This window comes from Protopterus annectens, chromosome 2.part0 (genome assembly GCF_019279795.1).
Source record: "Protopterus annectens isolate FY-2018-M chromosome 2.part0, PAN1.0, whole genome shotgun sequence".
Lineage (NCBI taxonomy): Eukaryota > Metazoa > Chordata > Ceratodontiformes > Protopteridae > Protopterus > Protopterus annectens.
In genome coordinates this window covers 1,799,725,016-1,799,748,533 of record NC_056728.1, presented here as the reverse complement: position 1 = coordinate 1,799,748,533, position 23,518 = coordinate 1,799,725,016, and positions in this window count along the sequence as shown.

The window sequence follows — 23,518 nt, the reverse complement described above, 5'->3', positions numbered from 1 at the left end:
CATATCAAGATGGACAGGGCATCCAGAAGTCATCTACACTTCCGGCTGGGAGCCAGTCATTTTCAGTTTTGCGCTCTGCCCTTTGGTCTCACCACAGCCCCCAGGGTGCTCACCAAATACATGGCAGTAGTAACGGCTCACTTGAGACGTCAGGGATTCCAAGTGTTTCTGTGCCTGGACGACTGGCTCCTTTCTGCCACCACTAGGGATCTACTGTTACAGACCAGGGACGCCACCATTACACTGTGCCAAAGGTTAGGAATTACTCTAAATTAGAAAGAATCTGCCTTGTTGCCCTCGCAGCATGTCACTTCTATCGGCGTCAAACTAGATATGGTGCTCATGAGGGCCTTTTTACCAGAGGAGAGAATTCAGGCTTTGCAACAGCAGGTCTCCGCCTTACTAACATTGAGGAAGGTCAAGGTGAAAGTGGTCCTCAAGTTATTAGGGACCATGGCTGCCACAATCATGCTAGTTCCCCTTGCCAGACTACACATGAGAGTTCTTCAGTGGCTGCTTTTCCCCCAATGGTCACTACAGTATCTTCCACTCTCCCATCCTATTCTGATTACGGAAACATGCAAGCAGGATCTATGCTGGTGGCTTCAGACCAGCAATCTTAACATGGGCAAGTCTTTTGTTCCTTCTTCTCCAGTTGCCATGGTGACCACGGATGCCTCCCAGATCGGGTGGGGGGGCATTATCTTGGCAGGACAGTCCAAGGCACGTGGCAGGATCACAAGACCCATTTGCATATCAGTGTCTTGGAGATGAGAGCAGTGCTACTAGCGTTGCAAGCACTTCAGAGCTTTCTCCCTCTAGGGACAATTGCAGTCCACTCAGACAACATGTCAGTGGTATGATATCTGAATAAACAGGGAGGAACCAAATCATATCCCCTTTGCAGAGAGGCACTTCGAGTTTGGCAGTGGGCGGTGTCTTCCCAATGCTTTCTAGTTGCAACACATATACCGGGAAAGTCCAACTTGATTGCCGACAGGCTGAGCAGAGCTATCCTAATGCCTCACGAGTGGTCCCTGAATGATTATGTTGCGGAGAAGATATTCTGCAGATGGGGTCAGCCTTGCTGCAATCTATTTGCCAGCCCCCTCAATGACAAATGCAGCAGCTACTTCACCCTTATTCTCCCGGAGGGGGAGACACCCAGGGACGCTCTGGTTCACAATTGGCCCACCAGTCTTCTCTATGCCTTTCCACCGTTACCTCTGATATCAAAGGTCAATCAGAAAGCACAGTCCTTGGGAAGCATAATGATCCTCATTGCCCCACATTGGCCTCGTCAGATTTGGTTTCCCTTCCTTCAGCCCTATGTAATGGACAAGCCCTGGATTCTGGACCTAGATCCAGATCTGCTGACTCGTATGTCAGGACAGTTCCATCTTTCCATCCAGACCCTCAAGTTGACAGCTTGGCTGCTCCAGTTCCGTCCTTAGTCAGGCTTCATGATTTTTGCCCGGAAGTGGTCCACATTCTGTCTTCTTCCCACAAGTCTTCTACCAGGAAGATTTATTCCTGTAAGTGGAAGAGATTTTCCATTTGGGCCCGTGAGAGGCACATTGATCCTTATACAGCGCCTATTTCGGCTATATTAGAATTTCTTTCTCAACTGTTCAGTCAGGGGTCAGCTGCAGCAGCCATTAAAGTGCAACTGGCAGCGATTTCTACCTTTCCCGTTGCTAATGAGCCCAACCTTATGGCTCATAGGCTTTGTAGGGCCTTTCTGAAAGGGACATTGTTACTCCGACCTCCAGTCTTTGATCCAGTAATGCCATGGGACCTCAATTTTGTATTACAGAAGCTCACCTCAGCTCTCTTTGAGCCCGCAGCTACGTGTAACATTAAATCCTTGTCATGGAAGACAGTATTCTTGGTAGCCATAACTTCAGCTAGGCGGGTCTCTGAACTCCGAGTTTATCGATTAAGCCGCCTTATTTGGTGTGTCACAAAGTTAGGGTCTCCTTAAGAACCAGCCCTTCCTTTGTTCCAAAGGTTGCCTCCATTGTCAATATCAACCAATCCATTGAGTTGCTTGTGTTTTTTCCTGAATTCTCCAACAAGGCAGAATTTAAGTTTCATCAGTTAGATGTTCATAGACAATTGCATTTCTATCTACATAGGACAAAAGATCTCAGGAAATCAGATCAAATGTTTGTCTCGTTTTCAGACACTAGACTTGGGGTTCCTGTTTCTAAGGTAACCTTATCTCGCTAGATCTCCGATTGCATTTCATTTATTTATGATTCCAATGGCAAAGAATTACCCTTTAAAGTGAAGGCTCATTCTACACGATCTGTGACTACCTCAACTGTGTTTCAGGCTAGGATGTCTATGGATGATATTTGTGATGCAGCAACATGGGCTTCGCCTCATACCTTTATTAGTCACTACAAATTAGATCTGGTCTCTCGAGGCAGATCTTCCTTTCGTTCCACAGTGCTCAAGAGTATTTTTCACTGAGCCACCCAAGATCAGGGAGATAGGGACGCTGTCCCACAGGTAAGAATGAAGGCGAAATTGGACTACATAACATAAAGAAGTTATATACTCACCATAACGTTCGATGTATGTAGTCTGTCTCGCCTTACATTCTTATTAACCCTCCCTCCTACCCCCTCCTGGAGTACCTGGAGATATAATTTCTGGGTGTCAGTAGTCCTTTCTGTTGGGGTTGTTCTTTTTCTCAGTGTGTGTGTGTGTGTGTGTGTGTGTGTGTGTGTGTGTGCGCTTGCAGCAAACAACTTCTGGGGAATAGACCTGTTGCATGATGGGATACCACTTAACCATAAGCCAATTGAAGACTTCGAGCTAGAGTATGGCCGAGTCGGAGCCGAGGTTCGGCTCCGAACCCACGGGTAAGAATCTAAGACGAGATGGACTGCATACATCGAATGTTATGGTGAGTACATAACTTCTTGTTTTAAGGAATCACACAATGGAAACTCTAGTTTGGCTGGGTTTTTCTTTGTTTTACTGACTGTTTTTCCTGTATGACCCTGTTACTCATTGTTTTAGATCAAAATGAATGTTGTCAACAGGGGAGAGATTATTGTTGTGGTGATATATAAAGTTATAATGCAGAATGATTTATGGTAAATGTTTAATTTACTGAGTGTGATTTCAGCATTATTAAAGTGGGGTACAAAATGTGGGAAATGTAAGACAACTAAAAGGTTAGAATATATGTGATAGCAGCACCCCCCTCATCCTCCTTTTGCCTATATAGTCAGCTTTGTAAGTACTATATCCCTGGGGAAGGCCTGCATTATCTTTAATTTCAGTTTTGAGCCATGTGTCTGTAACTGTTACGATGCCTGGAAGCGAAGATCAATCCATGTATTAAATTCTAGAAGTTTATTGGAGAGGCTATGGATATTGATAATAAATAATAGCTTGAGTCCAGAGCTACTGGGAATGATTGGGAGGAGAAATTTTGTTTTGGGGAGAGGATGAGAATCTATTTCTTGATGTGTTTGTATAACCGGATTTGGATATATATCACCACAGATTTCAAAGAAAGTTGCTGTGAAGCAGTGTTGTGTGAAGTGTGGAAAGAAAGTTTTGAGTAGCTTTAAGGTACAATTTTTGTAGATTTTTTTGCTTTAAGAGCAAGTGTTTGCGATTGAAGGATGGAGTAGATGGATTTCCTTTCATTGCTAAATAGTTGTATTTTCTGAAGTCTGTTTTCTTTTGACTTGAACAAGGAGGAGATTATGAAGCTGAAATGTTAAAGAAAGACTTTCTAATCATTTAGTGAATAGGTGTTTACTGGAGCCTGGGTTGAGAAACAGAAGTGACAAGAGTTAAGGTGAGATAGACAGAAAATAAAGTAGACAGGGCATAAAATTAGTTCATGAAATGCATCCATGCCTACACATGTGGTGTGGTTGATGTAGAGAGAATGAGAGGGAATAAAGGTGTTGTGATGAATGAAAAGATAACCATGGAGACAGAGGATAAAAGAGAGGTGTAGGTAAAGAGGAATTGTACTAGTTGAGATTGAAGGTAAGAATTAAAATGAAGAGTAGAGTGGGATTGCTGACATGGGGAAATTCACATGTTTCAATGAAACAGGAAGTTGAGTAGGAACATGTTACAGGGAAGTAGCAAAAGTTGGAGGAGTAAGATTAGTATAGTGTTGGGGGATGTGATACTTGAAAGTAGATAATAATTGTGTGGGTAAAGAATGGATTTGGATGCAACACCTATCTCAATTTGCAGACAGTGAAAATAGGAATTAAAGTCCTCAAAAAATCCAGACATCTAATTAGCATAACATGTTAGTAGCAAATAGCACATAACTGTTCCTGTGTTCATTAAGAATGTGGGATACTACTCAGAAATACATGTTTAAAAACAAGAAAGTGACAAATTTATGAAAAATATGGAAAAATGTTTGTGGATGGATGGATGGATAAGCACATCATCAAAGAGGCAGTGAAAATATGTGCACTTGAACTGTATTGCAAAATTCTACCACACTGTGCCTTTTATTTTTGTTTCAGAAAAAGGGAGATGTAAGATTTGTGTCTTCTTTCTTTAGAGTATTGTTGCCATTAGTGTGTTGGTCAGGTGTTGTGGTTTTCTGTGTGCAAGACAGATTTAAAAATCACGTGATGGGAGGTATTCAGAAAATTATGTGAAAGGGTAAATCAAGCCTGCAAATAGGGACACACCTCCAAAACTAGCAGCATCCTGTGCAGGGGTAAATCGGACCAGGAAATAAGAATGTTTCTCCAAAACAGGGGCATTTGAGACATCTGGACTGGAACGTGGGTATTAGAAAGGTTCATTTGATGTAAAAGATGAATGAGGAGTTATAAAGTAGGTAGTAAAGGTATGGGTAGTGATAGGTTTGACTGTGATTTGAGGTACAATGGAGAACAGGTTGTCTGTAGTAGGTTATTTGGGAAGAATAGCCCTGAGAATAGGAACACAATAGATTCTGAGGACGATTTGGCCGTGAACCTATTGCTGTACTCTGGTTATTGCAAAGGGAATTCTTTAGTCACATCTGGCTATTAGAAAATGGTCCTGAGAGTAGGGTAGCATAACCTCTCAGAAGTTTGGCTGGTATTCCTGGGTCTTAAAGGACTTCAATATTTCTGACAGAGTACTCTGTAGAGAATTTTTAAAATCTGACAACTCATTAAACTTCCAAAACACATGTTCCCAGTTAACTTTTTCTTCCCCATAACATTTCCAACATTTGCTATCTATAATCTATTTCAGGGAAAATTCTTTGAAGCCTGCTTGAGGTTTAAAAATACCTATTCAAACACTTCCAAGCAAAGATCCTAAGTCTTCTGGACTGTGTTGCATACTTGGGAGCCATACATTTGTTCTTCCATTGTTGCCTTGTAAATTGCTTTTCCAGTCTCCCTTCCCAGTGTTTTGTAACTTCCTCTGATTGATTGTTATACTTACAGTGCTATATTGTGTATGCCCTACTAATTCTCCATTTTTTTAACAGCAACTTCTGTTCTAGAGTTGACTAAAACCCCCACCAGTGCAGGTCTTTCATTTAAGATTGTCCTATCCCTTTCTCTTTGCCTATATTCTATCTAACCCTGGTAGGAAAGGCAGTCTTTAGAATGCAGTCCAAACTTCTTGGCCTTATCCTACTGTGTTGCCTTTCTCTCTCTTATTATTTCCTCCCAGTACCTTGATTCCTTTGCCATTTTTGTCCAGTAGATTCCAGCTTCCTCTTGCCTATTTTCTGTAACCCTGCTTGTAGTCATCTCTATTGGCAACATTTCCTTTCTCCATTCTCATATTGGCTTAGTTCTTAGAATACTTTCTGCTGTTCTGTCTGATATTTATTATTCCCCTTAAGCATTTGCATCCAAAATCCCACTCTCTTTATTTCTTAACCCCCCCCCCCCCCACATATCATGGTCATCCCTTTCCATTTTTGAATTATAGCTTTCTGCGCCTGTTATGTATGAGCCTTAACTGTATAGCTCTAAAATATCCCTTTAAGTCTTGTTTAGCCCACTTAACTCTTGGCCTCTTTCCCAGCCAGATAAAGTTCTTTATTTCCTTATTACATATTGTCCACAACTTCTCCGGTTGATAAAAATGTATCTGACCCATAAATAAAACTAAAGGAACTAAAAACATGTTTACTGCTTGTATCTTACTGTCCATATCCATAAACAACAACATCCAGATTCTCAGTTTTTGTATCATCTTTTGTTTAGTCTTTTCCCATATATCTTTTATAAACACCTTTACTGAATTATCATTTAAGACATAAGCAAATGTACAATGTGAAGTTGTTCTATCTCGCTGTTCATTCCTGGTGTTACAGATAATTAATGAAAGTTTAAGAAAGTTTAAGAGAAGGTGATGTATGCAATGAAACAGAGTATATAGAACTAAGATGGATTGTTGATTTTAAAGCTCATGTATCACCTGGTCTTAACAATGCTGTTTCTTTAAAACCTCTCTTGAGAAAGAGAGGCTTGCAGCATTGATTCATTTTAAGTGTTTTTATTGGTTGTTGGTTTGTATTTAAACTGTCTTAATGTCGATTTCGATGACTTGGTAGATTTTGGAGACTTTGAAGTTTTATCATGATCACTCAAAGCTTCTTGAAAAGAGGATTTTAATAACACTCTGTCAATCAACTTTCTCTTTCTTTCCTGTAAAACGTGGCTACTGAAAGAATGGCAGCTGGAGTAGCTCTATTGTAGGTGTAACGCACCCAAACAATAAACACAGTTAAAGAGACCATCAGTCACAGACATTTTCTGTCCACACTTTGGGCATTTTCTGAACCCAGATTTTGATTGTTTTTCCTTCTCTTGATCAGCCATAAGTAACTGTCTATTGAAATATGAAGTCAAACCCAAGAAAAAACTGTTTAAACTACCAATATGACTATCTCAAAGAGTAACAATGTACAACAAACGCACAACTATTCTAATGTCTTCTGAAATATAAATACCAAACTTTCAAACAGTAACTAGCCCCTAAATTAAAATGGGCTCTACAATTCTAATTAAATGTCTAACTACTAGTAAAACACTCCTAATGCTTTAAATCTAAAGGCACACCAGAATAAGGGAAGGGAGATAATAAAGGCCTAATAAAACTATGGCCAAAGGAGCTATAGAAAAGCTTTGAAAATAGTAAACAAACTAGTTCTACAAATCCTATAAATGCTTCTAAATAGAAAGGAAACTTAATAAGCTATAATAAAAGTCTTTAAAGAGAACATTTCTTAAAGAAGAAAATTCTACTGGCCCAAGCTGTGAAGTATCCTTCGATATATTGCAGCAGCAAACTAGATCTGAGGTAACAGGAGGTGCATCATGGGATAGGGACTTGGCTTCCAGCTGTCTGAAGACCTTGAGCTTTGTAGTTAGCCGAGTCGGTGCCAAGAGAAGGAAAAACAACCCAAATCTGGGTTCAGAAAATGCCCAAAGTGTGGACAGAAAATGTCTGTGATTGATGGTCACGTTAACTGTGTTTATTGTTTGGGTGCTTTACACCTATAATAGAGCTGCTCCAGCTGCCATTCTTTCAGTAGCCACATTTTACAGGAAAGAAAGAGAAAGTTGATTGACAGAGGGTTATTAAAATATTCTTTTCAAGAAGCTTTGAGTGATCATGATAAAACATCAAAGTCTCCAAAATCTACCAAGTCATCAAAATCGACATCCTTGGAACATAGAACTTTGCCTCCGACACCACCAAAAAATTATCGAAGTCTGCTTCACGGCCTTCAGAGCAGAGTGTCGTAACTTTTCAGAGCCGGTCCCCAGTCCTGGAACCGGTCTCCGCAGTGTTGAAATCACCAATTTTGCAATCGATGGCATCATCGATCCATTCATCTTGGTCCTTGATAAGTCTATCTGATTTGGATGTGGATTGTGTGGGGCAGAAGTTGCTACAGGCACCGGCGTTTGCCTAATTATCGGTTCCAACCCAAGTGGCTTCGGAACCGACAGCTGTTCCTCCATCTACTTCTTTTCCTCCTCCAAGCCAAACTGGTCATTCGGAGCCGGAGGAGTTGGAGCTGATGATTGTGGAGCCTTCGGAACCGACGCCTGTTCCAGTGCCATCTACTCAGACTTCCTCGATACTTATCAAGGAGTCCAGGAGCTGACACTTACCGGTCGGGTCTGGGGAGGACAGTCAGACCGATCTTTCAGTCCCGACTTTACCTCATGAGGCTTCGGCGCGGATGAGTTTGGCTCCTACTTCTGGATCAGAACCCACTTTTCCGGTGCCGAGGGAATCATCTGCTTCTTTGGAGCTAGGGGTTCCTTCGCATCGGAGCAGGGGTGCCTTTGATGCCATGAAGAGAGTAATATCCCCCAGGACAGCGACAACTTCAGGACCAACTACCTCCTCCCCTAAAGTGCCTGCATCTACTTCTGCATCACAGATCCCTTTGAAGTGTAGAGACCCTGAACCTCAGGAAGCCCCACTGGTTGGACCCTGCTCTTCCAAGACCTCACCGGAAGCTCCCACTGATGAGGTTCCTAAGAAGAGAATATGCAAGAGGAAGCCTCTAGACCCCCCGCAGGAATCTGTCACCTCAGACACTGACTTGTATGAGTCAGAAGGATCCCAACAGTCCCCTTCGGAGGATATCTAATTTGCAGATATCTTAGAAATGCTAAAGCAGAGGAGTGGCTGGAAGCCCGCCAACCCTACTGATGATGAGTTGGTCATCCTGAAAGCTTTTGGGTCTCAGCCCTTCACCTGTTGGGTGTCTCTGCCCTTCGATGAGCTTATGGAGCTGCTCTCATGAAGGGCATGGGACTCTCCGGACACCATGGAGCCTGTCCCTAGTAGGCCTAATAAATTTATTTCTTCTCCTCAAGATAAGATTTGTTTCACGAAGGGAAGAATACACATTACTATGTGATTTAAGAAAAGATGACAGTATTCGGAAACCCCCTACATTCCCTGGTGGACACATACGAAAAATTGGTGTTGGAAGATTTATATGAGGAATTTAGAAACAACAGGAGGAATGTGTGGAATCTATCCAAGGAAGAATACACATTGCTATGTGATTTAAGAAAAGATGACAGTATTCGGATTAAGATTCCTGATAAAGGTGGGGGTATTGTTATTTTTCGTAGTATGGACTATTCAAATGCTATGTTGGAATTGTTGTTTGGAGTGCGTGTTGATGCCATGGTGGTGGCAGTAGCCACCAAAAAGGAGATGTTGGAAACTTCATCTGTCCATCCTCCTAACAGAGATTCTAGGATCATGGATAGGTACGGGAAGTGCATATTCAGTTTAGCAACTTTTGCCATGCGATCACTGACACATTTTATGAGACTGCAAAGAGATCTCCTAAAAGAGCTTGGAGATACTCTACAGGTATGATAGCTGAGGGAGTTGCAAACAAGGTTGCTTCCCAGCTTGCTACTCTTAATTCTGTAGTAAACTCTTCCATACGTCTGATCTCATATGCAGCTGATGGAATGAGTAGGGCAGCGGGTACAGGAATTGCTCTTAGGAGACACTCCTGGATGCGCTTATGTTCCTTTGCGGAGCCCTTTAAATCATCCTTTGTGAACACCCCTTTTGATAGCTCATCTCTTTTCGGGCCCAAAGTAAAGGAAACTCTTACCAGGTGTGAGCAGGAAAGAAAGACTCTGTCTGCCATTGGAGTCCATTTTTCCACCTCCACTTGACCCTGCCCTAAAGGTCAAAAGGGTGGAAAGATGTGGTTTGGTTTCGAAAAACCCAAGGAGCCTTTCAGGACACGTGGTGAACCCCCCCTCCAGGAGCAGAGAAAGGGGTAATAATGGAAGACGCCACCCTTGTGGCAGAATGGGTCTGCAGAATCAGAGCGACAGAGATGAGTTCTTTGGGAAGCCCTACCAGCGCTCCTGAAAGTAGGCCCGACTGTCCAACTCTGGAGGCAACCAGGAGTTGTTTATCCTTGTACCCAGACGCCTGGCTAAAAATAACAAATGACTACTGGGTACAAAGCATAATATCCAGAGGACACTTTATTCCCTTTGCCACTCCACCACCCTTGATAACAAAAATCCCAGATGTTCCACCCAGTTACAGGGAACAAGCAACCTTAGAGGTCCAGAGGTTGCTAGAAAAAAGAGTCATCCAACCGGTCGCTGCAGACCAGATAGGATCTGTAAGTTACTCAAGCTTCTTTTTAGTTCCAAAAAAAAAAAAAACGGGACTGGAGACATATTTTGGACCTCAGCAGACTAAACAGATCTGTCAAGAAGTAGAAATTCTGGATGGTCACACTGCAGTCAATACTTCCCCTTTTAGGGAAAGACAATTGGATGTGCTCGATAGATCTTCAGGGTAAGTACTACCACTAAAAATGGCCAGACCATCCAGGCATCATCTATGCTTCCGGCTGGGAGCCAATCACTACCAGTTTTGAGCCCTGCTCTTTGGTCTCACTAGTGTTCACCAAATGTATGGCAGTGGTCACGGCTCACCTGAGGCATTTGAGATTCCAGGTGTTTCCGTACTTAGACGACTGGCTCCTCACCACCACCACCAGACATCAGCTTATAGAAGCCAGGGACAACACGCTTATTCTTTGCAGTCAAGTGGGGATTACCATAAACTCAGAAAAATCTGCCTTGTCGCCATCGCAACATATCGTTTTTATCGGAGTAGATTTGGACACCACCACCACTTTAAAACTTCCTTCAGAAAGGATTTCGGTACTTCGACAATAAATTCTGAACCTCCTATCAAGAGATAAGGTACCAGCCTCAGATGTGCTAAAGTTGTTGGGGATGATGGCGGCTGCAATCATAGCAATTCACTTGGGTCGTGTGCAGATGCAGATTTTACAATAGCTCCTGTTCACGCAGTGGACTTATCAAGAACTCCCAATGCCACATCTGATCATTCTAACAAACTCCTGCAAAAAGGATCTTTAGTGGTGGTTGACCTCTCTCCAAGTAACGATAGGTCGTCCCTTTATCCTACCCTCACCATCGACCACTGTGATCACGGACAGTTCCTTGTTCAGGTGGGGGGGAGGGCATTTTCAGGGAAGAACAGCCCAAGGCACATGGAGCAAACAAGAGATAGATTTGCATATCAATGTCCTGGAGATGAGAGCTGTACTCTTGGCATTGCAGTATTTTGAGGACTTTCTCCCTGTGGGGACAATTGCAATTCAGACGGACAACATGTCGGTCTGGTACATAAACAAGGAGGAACCAGGTCCTACCCCCTTTGTCAAAAGGCCCTAAAAGTATGGCAGTGGACTACCTCCACCCAGCGCTTTCTGATAGCAAAGCACATCCCGGGGAAATCCAGTGTGATAGCAGACAAACTGAGCAGGGCAATTTTGTTGCTTCACGAGTGGTCCCTCAAAGAAGAAATAGCAGAAAGAATATTCCGTAGATGGGGCCAGCCTTGCTGCGATCTCTTTGCATCCCCCTTGAATACAAAATGCAGAAGTTATTTTGCCCTAATCCCCCCTCTGGGAGATGCCCCAAGGGACGCCCTCATACACGATTGACACCCGGGTCTCTTTATGCCTTCCCACCAATTCCCATGATACCCAAGTATTAAAGAAAGCCAGATCCCTGGGAAGGACCATCATTCTTATAGCCCCCCACTGGCCTTGTCAGATTTGGTTCCCCTTTCTTCGACCTCATCTATTGGAAGAGCCTTGGATTCTAGACCCAGTTCCAGACCTTCTGATGCACTCGTCGGGGGCTCTTCATCCCTCTCTTCAGTCCCTGAAATTGAGAGCTTAGCTGCTCCAATTCCCAACATAGCCAGGTTCCATAACTGCTCAACTGAAACACAACATATTTTAATATCTTCTCATAAATCATCTACTAGGAAATTATACCTCAGCAAATGGAAGAGATTTTCTATATGGGCTTCTCAAAATAACATTGACCCTTACCTAGCCCTGATTTCCTCCATCCTAGAATTTTTGACTATGCTTTTCAACAAGGGAGCGGAGGCAGCCACCATTTGTGTGCAGGTCGCTGCGATCTCTAATTTTCATCTTGGTACTGAAGGCTTAAATATAATGTCACACAAGCTATCCAAAGCCTTTCTCAAGGGGACTGTCCACCTTAGACCACCCGTCAAATCCCCTTATACACCTCGGAATCTAAATTGTATGCTTTCACACATTATTCTTCCACCGTTTGAGCCAGCTTCTTCATGCAAATTGAAATTTTTGTCTTGGAAGACCGTCTTTTTAGTAGCCATCACATTTGCCCGAAGAGTTTCAGAGTTATAGGCATTGTCTATTAAACCCACCGTATTTGATTTTTCATTCTGATAAAGTTTCACTACAAACAAATCCTTCATTCTTACCTAAAGTTTGTACTGAGGCTAACCTTAACCAAACCGTAGAATTACTGTTTTTTGTATCCAAACACACCAATAACTTGGAGTATATGCTGCACAAACTTGATGTTTATAGACAACTTTAATTTTACCTAGATAGAACCAAAGAATTTAGGAGATCTGAACAACTTTTTGTTTCCTTTTCAGACTTCAGAAAAGGTAGCCCTGTGGGAAAAACCACTCTGTCGAAATGGTTATCAAATTGCATCACCCTCACTTATTCAGCTGCCAATATACCTCTGCAACATAAAATAAAGGCTCATTCAACCAGAGCTGTTTCCACATCTTCAGCCTTTATTGCCAGGCTACCAATAGACAGTATTTGTTCAGCAGCCACTTGGTCAATGCCTCATATTTTTATCACTCATTACAAAGTTGATAGGGCCTCCAGGGATGGGGCTTCCTTTGGTTCCACTGTCCTGAAAAACATATTTCTATGAGCCACCCAAGAAAGATGTGCTTGGGACACTACCCATCTATAAGAATGAATGGCGAGCTAGAACAACTTCACATAAAGAAGTTATGTACTCACCATAACGTTCCATGTGAGTTGTTCATCTCGCCTTCATTTTTACTTCCCACCCTCCAACCCCCTCCAGGCTTTCTTGAGGACCGAGATTCATGTTTTATCATGGTTTGATTATCTTTCCTATGGTTTCCTTACCTAAAGAGGCCTAGAATAGCATATGTATTGTTAGAGGCAGAAAACAAGATCTGAGGTAACACAAGGTGTATCATGGGATAGGGACTTGGCCTTGAGCTGTCTGAAGACCTTGAGCTTTGTAGTTGGCTGAGTCGGAGCTGAGGATCGGCTCCGAACCCATCTGTAAGAATGAAGGTGAGATGAACAATTCACATGGAATGTTATGGTGAGGACATAATTTCTTTTTTATATAAAAGAAAACCATGTTAACTTATTCACAATTGCAAACGTTATTCATCACGTACATTCTTTAACACAATTATCAGTCCATCATTAAATAAATTCCTCAAATCCTGCCTTCCCTTACACCTCACTCTTCCTTCAAAACATTATCCTCCATGTATTGTTCCCAGAATTTCCATGTTTTATGTAATTTACTTCTGCCCTTTTCTAGATGTCCCACTTTCAGTTTTTTTGTATTACAATATTCACTACTTCACATACAGTTGGTTTAGACTTTGATTTCCATTTTTTACTAATTGCTTTTCTGGCAGCTAACAGAATTAAACTTAACAAAGCCTTACTACTTCTAGGTAATTCAGATCCTGTAACCCAGCCCAACAAAATAATTTCCTTAGTTACACCCATTTGCTCAATATTTCTGAAGGGAATGTTTAACGTCTGCCAGCTCATTACCATTACAAAACACATGCTCCCAGTTACCTTTCTCTTCCCCATCACACCTCTAATATTTGACATCTACCCAAGTGAAAATTCTTTGGAGTCTGCTTGGGGTACAAAAATATCTGTGCAAACACTTCAAAGCAAAAATCCTAAATCTTCCAGACTTTGTTGTATGTTTGGGAGCCATACGTATGTCCTCCCATTGTTTCCTTGTGAATTACTTATCCAGTCTGTCTTCCCAATCTTTTCTAACCTTATCTGTTTTATTCCAATAGTTACTGTGTAGTATTTTATATGGCCAAGTAATTATCCCTTTTTAACAGCAGCTTCTGTTCTAGAGGCAACTTAAAAACTCCACCAAAGCAGGCCTTTCACGTAGGATATCCCTATCCCTTTCTTTTTGCATATACTCTAATAGGTTTACCTTTAGATGTGCGTATTGCACACAGGCAAACAACAATTGTGCGAAAGGCAGTTTGCAAGATTTGCAAATGCCGAATGGAAAAAGGTTCAAATGTGCAATGAGCGAATGCACATTGACATTGTGGGGCAGATTATACTATAGTTGGTATCGGGGAAATGGTCCCTTTCCCCACTGTAGTGTGATCTCAGAGTTAGAATATTAAAGTGGGGGGGTGTGGAGAGAACAGGGGGGCTTGCCCCCCTGCTTTACACTTTTTTTTTTTTTTTTACGTTCGACATTAATGTATGAAAAACAGCAAATCTGCTTTTTGATTTGCTGTTTTTCAAACATTAAGGACTATCGCCATTTTCACTTTCTTGGTTACGAGTCGCTCATATGAGCATTCGTACCATTGTGATTCGGCTTTAGAAAGGTAAACCACTCTAATATCAGTCCCTGAGAGGGAAGATGGCCTTTAGCATGCAATCAAAATGTCTTCTGGGCCTCTTCCCATTGTGTTACCTTTCCCTCTCTAGTTATCTGCTCCCAGTACCTTTTTTCCTTTTAGTTTTCTCCAATAAATTCCAGCTCTCTCTTGCCTATTCTCTGTAATCCTAATTGCAGTTGTCCGTATTGGCAGAATAACCTTTCTCCAATCTGATGTTGGCGTAGTTCATAGAATACGTTTTGCTACTTCATGACTATAATATTCTATGTGATAGCTGCTATTCTCCTTAAGCATCTGCATCCAAAATCACAGTCTTTTTATTTCTTGAATTTACCTCCTGCTTCATTATCATTCCTTCCCATTTTTAATTTTATTTTTCTGCTTTTATGTATATGAGCCTTAACTGTGAGACTCTAAAATATCCATTTAAATCTGATAATCCTAATCCACCTTGCTCTGTTGGAAGGATCAACTTATCCCACTTAACTCTTGCCCTCTTCCTCTCCCAGGTAAAGTCCCTCATCTCTTTATTAATTACTGTCCACAACTTCTCCTTTGGTTGATAAAAGCTATGCCTGACCTGTATATAAAGCCAAAGTGACTAAAAACATTTTCAATGCTTGTATCTTGTTATCTGTATCCATAAACATTCCATTTCCTCAGTGTCTATATTATCTTTTGTGTAGTCTCTTTGCACATATCCTTAGCTGCCATAACAGAATAATTTTAACCCATATTCCTAAATACTTCATTTTATCATGTCCCCATAACTGTGGGTATTACTGATCCATTTCATGTGTAGATATATAGCTTATAGATACAGCTTTGGTTTTTCTTCATTAATTTTATATTCCAAAAAAATATGAAACTGTCTCAGAATGTTCCAGAACACTGAGATCTCCTTTTCTGGTTTTATCAGGTACAAAATAATACGATATGCGAATAAAGCCAACTTTTCTTGATTACCATGCCAATTATATCCTTGAATTTCTGAATCCCTTATTTTCTTTGCCAGTGGTTCTAAATGTAGCACAAATAAAGGGGAAGGATGATACCCATGCTTGGTTCCTCTGTTCAGACACAGCTTGTCAGAAAGAAACCCTCCCACTTTCATTTTTGCCTATGATCCCTCATGTATCATCCTACTTAACCTTATTATTGTATCAGGGAATGCAAGTGCTTCCATTGCCCTGCTCATAAAATTCCAGCTTATTGTGTTCATTGTATTTTCTGCATCAAAACCCACTATCATAATTTCTTCCAAGATGGCTGCACATTGATTAACAGCTTAATTCTAGCTCTTCCAGTGTGAAAACAGAAACTTAGCAGAGAAAGCTAGTGAACCTAGATTTCTTGGTAAATTTCAGTAACTGCTTAGTAGGTGCACTGTTTGGATGCCAGGAAAGAAGAAATACGGAGGAACTGAAGGAAAATCCGCTACAAAAGGTGACGAAAAAATGGGAAAAGTACTGTAGCTGTTCAGCAAAAAGTAGTGCAAGCTCCAAACATGACTTCCAGTAACCTAGAGGAAAGAATAAGACAACGGCACACAGACCTAATTAAAACAAATGAAACACTGATGGAGTATATGAACTCAAACATTAAAAGGCTAGATAAAAATGGAAGAAACTTTAAACTGATACTCAGATAAGGTGATAAAACTGTAAAACTCAGAGGTCAAAAATGAAGAAAAGGCTGGCTGAATATTAGACTGCATAAGAAGAAATGTTTCAAAAAGCAATAGAATTAGAGGAAAAAAACAGAGGGGAAACCTGAGATTTTCTGTTGTACATGAGAAGCTGGAAGGAACAGACTGTATTAATTTTATGAAAGCACAATTAAGCAACTGGACTGGTATTCCACAACAGGAGTTGTTAATTGAAAGGGCACATCATGTGTATGCGCCAAACCTGACTGTGAGAAAACAACCTAGACCTTTAACAGCAAAGATGTAATCTTACCAGCAGAAGGAGTGGATTATGACAAAATTTTGGTGGAAGGACTTGAGCAGAGGAGCCAGACAGGAGTGTCCTCTCTCCCTTTTGTTATTTGCATTATATTAAGAACCATTGGCAAAATAAATAATGGACTCAGAAATTCAAGGATATAATTGGTATGGTAGTCAAGAAAAGCTGGCTCTATTTGCAGAAAACATTATTATTATCATTATTTTTTACCTGACAAAACCAGAAAGGGATATTACAGTGCTGTGGAACATATTGAGACAGTTTCAAATCTTTTTGGGATACAAAATTAATGAAGCTAAAGCAAAGGCAATAGGGGTAAACTATGTACCCACATACTAGTTGGTTCAGCAATATCCATACTTATGGGGACAAGATTAGGGGGTATGGATTAAAAATGATTCTGGTCTGGCAGCAAAGGATATGTGGGAAGAGACTAAAAAGATAATACAAAAACTGAGAAAATGTAAGCTCTGTTATATGGATATGGATAGTATGATACAAGCAGTTAAAATGTTTTTATTCCTTTTAATCTTATACGCAGGTCAGGCATATTTTTATCAACCAGAGGATAAGTTGTGGATAGCAATTAATAAAGAGCTGAAGGATATTATCTGGGAGGGGAAGAGAGCAAGAGTCAAGTGGGATAAGCTTATTCTTACAAGAGAACAGGGCGGATTGCAATTACCCAATTTGAAGTGGCATTTCATAGCACTACAGCTAAGGCTCCTATACATAGTACAGGCAGAAAATGAGAAGTTATGTACCTACCATAACGTACCATGTTGTCTTCTCTCGCCTTCTTTCTTGCTGGATGGGTTCGGAGCCAATCCTTGGCTCCGACTCGGCCACTTACGAAAGCTCGAGAGCTAATGTTACCGGCTCGAGGCAACCATTTATCCCATGATGCTAGGCGATAACTACCCAGATCTCGTTTGGTTGCTAAAGAAAAATTATGCAATATAGTCCTCCAACTGGAGAGGAGGAGGAAAAAGGGAATAATCCCGCCAAAGAAACCAATCTAATCTATTGACACTAGGACAAGCTATTTGGCTGGAAATGCTAGATCAGGACTTTTCAAGGAAGAGGAACAATCTTCTCGGTTTGTCCAGGCTAGGGGGATGGTGGGTGGGATGCAAGAAAGAAGGCGAGAGAAGACTACTAACATGGAACGTTATGGTAGGTACATAACTTCTCAATGTTAAGTTGTCAATCTCGCCTTCATTCTTGCTGGATGGGACCGCGTCCCTAGCACCTTTATCCTGGGTGGCTCAGTGGAACAGACTCTTGAGAATGGTGGAACCAAAATTCGCCCTGTTTCTGGAGGCCAAGTCCAATTTGTAATGCAAAACAAAGGTATGAGGAGAGGCCCATGTGGCTGCTGCACAAATAGTGTCTATTGGTAGTCTAGCTTGAAAAGCTCTAGATGTAGCTAGTGCTCTATTTGAATGGGCTTTTGGCCTAGAAGTCAACTTTCTACCTCTGAGTTGATAAATACATGTAATCACAGAAGACAACCACCTAGATAGGGTTACCTTAGATACCGGAAGGCCTTTCCTGTTCTCTGCATATGATAAAAACAGTTGATCAGATTTCCTGATTTGTTTGGTTCTGTCCAGATAATATCGGAGCTGGTGATGAACATCAAGATAATGTCGTTTTTGCTCCGCTCTATTAGTATAATTTGGGAAAAAAACTGGGAGATCAATAGATTGATTTAAGTTTGTCTGTGACGCTACCTTGGGTAAGAAAGACGGATTGGTCCTTAGAGAAACTCTGTCTTTGTGGAAGATTAAATAGGGAGGACGAATGCAGAGGGCATGAAGCTCAGATACACTCCTAGCAGAAGTAATGGCGACTAGGAAGAGTGTCTTCCAGGAAAGAAATTTCAATGAACAGGAAGCTGCAGGTTCAAAGGGGGGAAGAATCAAGGATGTTAAGACTAAATTTAGATCCCACCCTAGGGGAAGGGATATATAACTGGGATAAGGGAAATACAAGGTACTAATGGGGAATAGGGTTTAAAATTAACCGTTACAAGTTAAAACAATAAAAGGAGTGGAACTAAGACAAAAAAGGGTGACTAAAAGTCTGAAATTTGAAAACTTACCAAGAGCCGGAAAAAACGCACCTCTCAAGCGAAAGCGGCAAACGAGATCTGGGTAGTTATCGCCTAACATCATGGGATATAGGGTTGCCTCAAGCCGGTAAAATTAGCTCTCGAGCTTTAGTAAGTAGCCGAGTCAGAGCCGAGGATTGGCTCTGAAACCATCCAGCAAGAATGAAGGCGAGATTGACAATTTAACATCTATAATTTAAAGTGGAATGAGATAACAATGAAATGGGAAAGCTCAGGAAACAAGGAGGGACTGGGAATTTGGATGCAGACCTTTAAGGAGAATAATAATAATCATACAGAATATTACATTCATAAAGTAGCAGATAAGTATACTAAGAACTAAGCCAACACGGGAATGGAGAAAGGAGATTCTGCTGATAGGGATGACTGCAATTAGCGATACAGATCAATAGGCAAGAGAGGGCTGGAATTTATTGGAGAAAACTGACAAAGGAGCCAAGGTACTGGGAGCAAATAACTAGAGATGGAAAGGTAATACAATGGGAAGATGCCAAGAACTTATTTGGACTGCAAGTTAGACACTGCCTTCCCTATCAAGGAGTGGAGAGTATAGGCAAACAGAAAGAATTGGGGGAGGGGTCCTAAATGAAAGACCAGCACTGGTAGAGTTTTTAGTAGAATCTAGAACAGAAGTTGGCATTAAGAAAGGAAGAATTAGCAGGCAATATACAATATTGCACAATAACTATAAGAATCAATAAGAACTGATTAGAAGGGATTGGGAAGAGATATTAGATGAGCAATTCACAAAGAAACAATAGAGGGATGTATATATTTGTCTCACAAATATGCAACAAAGTCTAGAAGATTTAGAATATTTGCTTGGAAGTGTTATTTTTGTACCCCAAGTAGACTCCAAAGAATTTTACCTCTGGTAGGCAGCAAATGTTGGAGGTGTGATGGGGTAGAAAGAGATAACTGTGAACGTATTTTCTGGGAGTGTAATGAATTGGCAGACCTTAAAGATTCTCTGCAAACTTCTGTGTTGGAGATGCTGGGTGAGCAAATTGGTGTAAATAAGGAAACAATCTTTTTTAGCTGTGATACAGAATTGGAATTGCGTAGAAATAGTAAGGCTTTGCCGAGTCTAATTGTGATAGCAGCCAAAAAGCAATTACTAGAAAATGGAAATCAAAGTCTAAAACAAATTTACTAGAAGTAATGAAGATATCAATAGAGATAAAGCAACTGGAATTGGGATATTTAATAAAGGGTAGTAGCAAATTGCGCAGGAAAAATGGGGAATGTGGGATCAATACATGCAGAGGATGAATAAGGTTCAAAAGAATTGAATGAGCTATGTAGTCATTGACTGACAATGACTGGATATATTATAAGTGATGCATAATGTCTGCAGCTACATTTGTGTTAGCATGGTTTGCAGTGTATGTTTGCAACTCAGATTGTGTCTGTATGGTTTATTTTCATTTATATAAATGTAAGTTTGCTTATGTCATGCATGATAATTTAATAAAGATGTTTCTTGTTTAAAAAAGACCCACTAACAACAGTGATTCTGCTTCCCTTTGGATCATCATTATTAATGTCGTCAAATGTCTGCCTCCCCTCCACAAAACCACACTAATCCATATCTATCAATTTTGGCAACACCTTTACCATTATTTTAGCTATTATAGGCATGCACACTTTATAATTATGATTTAAAATTGAAATGGGACTATGTGAAGCTGGTTCTAATGGGTTTAAGTAATACAGCCAACACAACTTTCTTCCAAGATGTTGGTGCTTCCCCTTCTTTTAAATGCTTTTAAACAACATCTTCCAGATCTTTATCACTTTCTTCCCTCCTAACTCCCAGACTTCTACAGGAATATCATCTGCTTCTGCAGACTTTTCTGATTATCGATCATACATCACTATTTTTATCTCATCCCCTCCTATCTTAGGTGTTAGTTATTAAACCTTATCTACCTCTAACCTTGGCATAATTAAATCATCCATTAAAATTTCCATTTATGCACTTTTTGATGTCCACATTTCTCTGCTTTATGCAAATTTTCATAAAATTTTCGAAATATCTCTAAAACCTCTGCATTACCTTGTGTTATTTTTCTGTTATAGGCTGCGTAACTTGGGCAACAACCCTTTCTAATTTCTGCTGCTTAAGTCCTTGTGCTAAATGCTTTTGTGCTCTGGTGTTGTTATCAGAAAATAATTGCTTAACAGCAGTCTTTATAAATTCATGTGTATTAGCCAGATATGCCTTTATTTTTCTCTTTAGCACTCTGCATTTGTGTCTTTTCTTGTTTATTGAGATTCCTCTTATTCTTTAATACTTTAACCTTTGTCAGCCCACTAAGTAATTCCTACTGCTACTTAACCATATCTCTTTCTATTTTATTTCTACCATTTTGGCTCCATTTTCATTTTATCACACACACTATTTATAGCTTCTAAATATATTTCTGTCTTCCTTAACTCTCAGTTTCTACTACCCATTCCTTAAATTCCTTTCTTTTTAACAGGTAGGTGGGAAAGCCCCAGTGTCTCATTTTTACTTCATTATTCTGCGTTTTTGTCTTGAGTTTTACTTATGCATAATCTGAAATTATTGGAGGTGAGTCGAAACTTTCAATTAAATGTAAATATTCCTGTGAAATATAAATCTGATATTGTTCATTCTCGTTCATTCCTTACGTGTGGATAGTCGGTTCCGACCTCGGACTCGAGCTGGCCATCTTCCAAGCTTGCGCCAGCTACAAACTCTCGAGCTAAAAACTCTTACCCAGAATTCCCCTCTCCCTGTTACCTCAGATTTCATTTGCCGCATCAGCATTCGGTCGTAAGCTACTTCTCTTGAGCTAAGTACAATATTTTTCTTCATACTAAGTTCTAAGACAGCTTTTTTTCACAAAAAAGTTATTAGATAGTTACCTCTTACCTTATCGCATTTAGAGACTACCCTTTTTCGAATCCTTTTCCTCTCTTTTTACCACGAGGTAATTCTTTTTTTTACCATCGTTGGAAAACCTCTTTTCCTTCTTACCTTCGGGTATTTCTCGTACTATTGCTGGTATTTTTCTGTTTTTTCTTTCTTTCTTTCTAACATGGCAGATAAAAAAGGTAGCCCAGGGTTTAAAAGATGTTTAGATTGTGGCCATAAATTACATACTTCAGATGCATATTCCCTGCATGTTTGTTGCTTGGGTGTGCCTCATTTAACAGTTGACCCGCCTTGCGGGATTTGTAAGAATTTCTCTAACAGAACGTTAATTGAGAGAAAAAATAAATTAATATTGAAGGTTCTACTTAAATCTCCTTTTTTAGAGGCTATTTCTGGGTTGGAGGCTTCGACCCCTCCAAGATCCCATAAGAAAAATCCACAAGACGCAACACATCGTGTTCAGAGAGGCTTCTAGTGGATTTCACGGACATGGCTGAGGGAGAGTCAGGTCTATCCAGCTGGGGATCCTGAGGAACCGAGACAAAAGAAAGCTAAGCTTCCCAGTTCAGATTTGACTTCTTCAGCTCCAGCGCTTTTGGTACCTAGACATTTGGCACCGAGGCCATCAGCACCATCTGCGACCTTGGCACCGACTTATGTGCCCCGAACCGCATCGGTACCGAGGAGCTCCTTGGTTTAGACTCCCTTACCGGCACCGACTGTCCAGTCGATGCAGACTGTTACGACGTCGATGGATGTTTCGACGCCCATTACCTTTTCAGCTCCAACAACTTACCCGGCACCGACTTCCCTCTTGGTACCGACCATTCAGTTTTCATCACCGATGTTTTCGGCTCAGGCCTTAGCGCCAACCACTTAGGTACCGACCTCATCGTCGGTGCAGACTATGCCTTCGGCACCAATGATTTCCTCGGTGCAGACAGTCCATTACAACTCTGTTGTTCTCAGTGCAGATCTCCTCCGTGGTGGGCACCGAGCCTGCTCCATTCTTGGATAGACCTGACTCTCCCTCAGCCATGTCCGTGAAATCCACTAGAAGCCTCTCTGAATACGATGTGTTGCGTCTTGTGGATCAAGTGCTTTTGGCCAGAGGTATCCCGCCCCCCAGGACCTATCCTTCCTTGGGAGGTGATCACCCTTTACCAAAGACCCCTACTTATTCTCCTCCTCCATTGCCTTTGAAGCCCCTTGATATAGCACAGTCTTCCCCCACTACGGTTCCCTTTATGGATCATACTAAGAAGCCGCAGTTGCCTTTGTGGCAGGAGAGTCTTGCCACGACTCAGGATGTCAGCTGTGGCATACGTACTTTGGAGTTTCGCAGCCATCCAGGGACTCCGGGTCGGCAGGCTGAGCCATTTAGTCGAGGGGTGAACCCTGCCCTGGGCCCCCACTCCTCTTCAGGTGGACCGGCCTTCCAACTAATGGAGAAGGATCTGGCATCGGTTGGTGATCTTGTGCTATCACTCTCCCCGCCCTTCTCTGGACCACAACTTACACAAGCCGCTGCTAGCGGACACTGGGCGCAAGAGCCTCAGGACATACTCCCACAGGAGACCCCTTTTGTGCTGTCTTCCCCAGCTTCTCCCTCCAAGGAAGATCATCAAAAGAGCTTGTGCAAGAGGAAGCACATGGACTCCACAGAGGAGTCCCTTACTGAAGACACAGACTTTGATGATGGGGAAGAGTCCCCTCGATCACCCTCTGAGGTATCCTTTGGTGATTTCCTTGAAATCCTTAAAGAGAGAGAGGTGATTGGCAGCCCTCTAACCTGACCTCTGAAGAGTCTGTGTTCCTGCAGGCCTTTCGTGCCCGGCCCCCAACCTCCTGGGTTACTCCACCTGCTGACGAACTTGTCCGGCTCGTCGTGCAGCATGTGTAGAAGGCTCCTGACACCGTTGAGGCCATTCCCTGGAGGCCAGATAAAATTTTGTCCCCTCCAGCTAG